Source organism: Petaurus breviceps, unplaced genomic scaffold (genome assembly GCF_028583685.1).
Source record: "Petaurus breviceps papuanus isolate PSGF00001 unplaced genomic scaffold, PetGlider_PUasm1.0 76, whole genome shotgun sequence".
In the NCBI taxonomy this organism is placed as follows: domain Eukaryota; kingdom Metazoa; phylum Chordata; class Mammalia; order Diprotodontia; family Petauridae; genus Petaurus; species Petaurus breviceps.
Window position 1 is genome coordinate 60,175,448 of NW_027186473.1, and position 4,642 is coordinate 60,180,089.

Genomic DNA, 4,642 nt, shown 5'->3' on the forward strand with positions numbered 1-4,642 from the left:
GGCGAGGTGGTGCTTGCTGCGCTTGTGAGGGGTCTGAGGCGGCTGTGGGATGTGAAGCGCTTCCAAAGTTGTCTACTATCAGGCTTTTGGAGGAAACCACAGGCTTAATGGTGGCTGCAGCTAATGGACTATGCATTTTCCTTAGAGGCATTAGAGTTTCCTGGATAGACAGCGGGGCTTGCAGACCAGAAATCCTAGCTCTGAATATTGTTTCTGAGAACTCTCACTCTGAGCCTCAGTTTCCTCATCTGTAAAACGGGGGGATTGGAATAGATGGCCTCTAAGGTCCCTTCCAGCTCCGGTATACGATCCTATGAAACCCACCTCAGACTTGCTAACTTCTAACTTTCTAATACCTTTCTGGTCATATACCCTGCTCCCTGCCATGTACTCTGCAATCCAGTGGTATTTTTATATATTGGATTTCTTGCTGTTTGTTCCTCTATCAAGACATACCATCTCCCAACTCCAGATATTTCCACTGACTCTTCCCCCATTACTGGAATTCTCAAACACAGTCTGTGACACTAGTTAGAAATTTACTAGCTGTGTGACTGTGTGCAAGTGCCCACCCAACTGAGAGTCAGCTTCATCATCAGTAAACAAAAATATTAATGCTTGCACCATTGAACTCACAGGATCATGAGGAAAGCAGCCTAAAATACTGTACCAGTGCAGTGTAACATTTAACTAAAGGTAACATGGAGCAGTGGAAAGAATGTTAAATTAAGGCAGAGGCTGACAGTACAAATCCTGTCTCACTACTTGTATCTGACCCTGGATTAGACAAGATGGTCTCTGAGGTGACTTTTACTCCTAGGTCTATGATCTTATAATCCTGTGAATAAAAATATAAACACGACAATAATATGTACTATTTAATATGTCATTTGTCCTTTGAGATATTTTTATCTTTAACCAGTGGTAATTAAGTAGGGTTGGTTATGGGCCCATACCTATTAGGAATGGGGTTGAAGTGCATTGGGTTTAAAGTACTGCCCTAAAGAATCTATATATTTGAAAATATTTATAGCAGCTTTCTTTGTGGGGAAATTGAGGGAATGCCCATCAACTAGGGAATGGTTAAACAAATTGCGGTATATGATTGTGATGAAACACTACTGTGCTAAAATAAATAATGAGCTGATTTGTTTTAAAAGAACATAGAAGGCTTGCATGAAATATTGAAGAATGAAATAAGCTGAACCAGAAGAACATTGTATATAGTAACAGCAATATTATTCGAAAAACAATTGTAATGATTAAGTTATTCTGAGCATTATAAATACCCAAAGCAACTACAAAAGACCTGTAAAGGAAGATGCTATCCACCTACAGAGAAAGAACTGATAATATATTAAGATATGAAGTCATAATTAATATCTTAATCTGAGTTGATTGGTACATCTAACCAACCCTCTGTGTTTGTGGGTGTGTATATATGAAACAGACAAAAAGGAAACAGAGGAGGTAATAGAATATATATAAAATCATGGTTTGGTCCTCTTAAGAAGTATCAGGAATGCTAATGCTCAGAATGAGCTAATGTCTGATGAGGAAAGATAAATAAAAAGTTTGGCAAACTTTATTGGAGCAAAGAGAGAGAACCAAAGAAGAAATTGGACTGTTACTTGGGGAAAACAAGATAATGATAACTTATAATACAGCTGTCCAATGCTTGTTTTGCTTCTGTTTTCTCTGTCATGAATAATCTTTGGAGTTGGAAAGGATGACAAAGATAAGGAGGGAGCTGACAAGGAAAAAAAAACTAACCAACCTTGATGAATACAAGTCACCTACCTCATATGGAAAATATCTAAGTGTATACAGTGCATAGTCTGGGATTACTCTCAACACCCACTATTACTATAGCTATCTTTGCTAATATAATGGGTATGAGGTAGAACATCAGTTCGTTTAATTTGCATTTCACTAATTAATAGTGATTTGGAGCATTTTTCACATGATTGTTGAGATCTTGGATTTCAGGTAGAAAATAGTCTGTAAACAAGTCTGATTTTGATTCCCGTCAAAAGTTATAGAACAGCAAGGGGTGGTTGGTGAAAAGGACATAGTAAATCACAAAGAATAACCTCATTAAGAAGAGATCTTGACAGACTAAACATTTTAATTTAAACAAGTTTACTGAATTCATAAGTCAGGGGAATGCTATAGTAGAGCTTAACTAGATTTTTTTAAAAGAAGTTGAGCATATTTTATGCCATTCTTGTGGAAAAGAGGGGGAAATACTAGACAATATCAAGATTAGGTATATTTGGAACCAACTGAACAACCAGACCTGAAGCACAGTCCTTGTTAGTTAGTCATGTCAGCTTGGAAGGAAGTAACCAGTGGAAGGCCTGGAGGATTGTCATCTGATCCTGCCTCATGGATGATTTTTATCAGTGACTTGGATAAAGGTAGAAACGGCATAATTAGCAAATTTGTAGATAACACAAAGCTAACAGCAATAGCTTAGATACTGAATGACAGACTTAAAATTCAGAAAAGTTTTGATAGTCTAAAACATTGGGTTAAATATCATGAAAAGAAACTGATGAGCTGGCCATTTGTTCAAATGCAAAATGTACACTTGCCAAAAATACTTTTATGGAGAACTCACTTAGGGCAAGTGTTCACATGGTGGTAGGAAGAAGCTATACCAGGACACTCTCAAGGTCCCTCTCAAGAACTGTAGAATTGATTGTGTGACATGGGAGGCACTGGCACAAGACTCTCAATGTGGCATGCCCACGTCTGAGAAAGTGCTGTACTTTATGGGTTTAAGTGAGACAGGGCTATGCAAAGTCACCAGATTCACTCTCTTCTTCAAAACCATCTGGGTCCAGTAGCAAGATTTAGAGCAGCACAACTGGAGATGCCTCCCACTTTTCCCTGCCTCCCCACCCCTACCCCAGCCTGATATTCTGGGATCCCAAACCAAATCACATCTTTATTTTTACTAACCTCTATGTAATATTTAGCATTTACTTCAATTATTAATTTTTTTAAATTAAATCACTATTCTGAAGAGGAGTCTATAAGTTTTTCATCAGAATGCGAAAAGAATCCATAACACAAAATAAGTTAAGAATCTCTGGTTTAACCTAACCTTTGAATATTTTTATACCTCATACTGCTTTTTAAATTTCCTTGGCACAATATTTCATCCTACCAACTTATCTTCAGCCAGGAATTCCTGCCCTGAAATTCTTACTGATACAGGATAGCTGATAAGATAAAATATAAATTCCTTGCCATGGCATTTAAGGCCCTCTGTGAGCTTTCTTTTCTTAGCTCATGTTACTTTATATGGTTTGTATTCCAGTCAAATTGTGCTATTATCTGTTTCCCCAACTTTTATTATTTTTAGTGTTGCTTTCCCTTTGATCCAAAATTGTTTTGCTCCTCAGTCCTATGGAGTACTTTAAAATTCATGTTTTTAAATTAGGTGGTGGGGCCTGACCATGAGCATGGGAAGAGGAATTAGGTACCTTGTGTTCTGCACCCAATATGGCCACTTAATAGCAAAGTACTTGACCCTTTGGCCTCAGACTCTTCACTTATCAATATAAGAGTTAGACCATATGACCTCTAAGGTTTCTCACAGTTCAATAATTCTGCAAATAATAAAATGACAGAATTTAAAATTTCTCCCACATCTTGCATTCCATTTGATGCTCTTTTAAAAAAGAAAATATAAATATTTTCCTGCTAAATGACACAAGATGAAATTATGGTAAATTGCATTGAGAAAAGGATATTCAATTAAGAATTAAATGCCTCACATTTTCTGAGGGTAGATCACAGTGACAATCTAATGTATGTAATAGTTTTCTCATTTAATATGGTGTTTCCAGGTGCTTAATGAAAAGTCATTAGAGTTCTAACAATTCACAGTTCATCCTTCCAAGATTACTAGTCTTGTTGAAGTATGAAAAATGAATCCTTAGTATTTTGGTGGTCACTAATGACAGCTTCAATTTAGCTTAAGGATTATTAGGGAAGGTTACTTATAAGAGAACATATTTCTGACTTTCAAAATCATCGTAAAAGTATATTAAAAGGACATATTACTATTTTCAGAAAAACTTAAGTATTTCAAGATAAATTCTGTACATTAAAAAGTATTATTTCAGGGGCGGCTAGGTGGCACAGTAAATAGAGATTTGGGAGGACCTGAGTTCAAATCCGGCCTCAGACACTTAACACTTACTAACCGTGTGACCTTGGGAAAGTCACTTAACCCCAATTGCCCAGCTTCCCCCCTGCCAAAAAGCAAAAAAAAAAAAAAAAAAGGTATTATTTCCAAAATTCTGAACCACCTCTTTCTGTAGCTGTAGGCGTCTGTTTTCAAATTTGACCAGTGGGTGTCACTGTAACTATTCTCAAGCCGAGAATTTCCCCTTCTCTCCATATTGTCCAGTATGATCAATGTTTTGTTAAAATATACCAAAGTCTAAGGAAAAGAAAGAGTGAAAACTGTTCAAGTCAGATTTGCATGAAATTTTTATCTGAACTAAACAACTAGTCAGTTCCACCACTACCAAATTTCCCTTTTTTCTCAAAAATTCCTATGATATTTTGGTTTTAGATGGTGATAGTGATAGAAAACTACTTGAATATTTGTTTCAGTGCCATT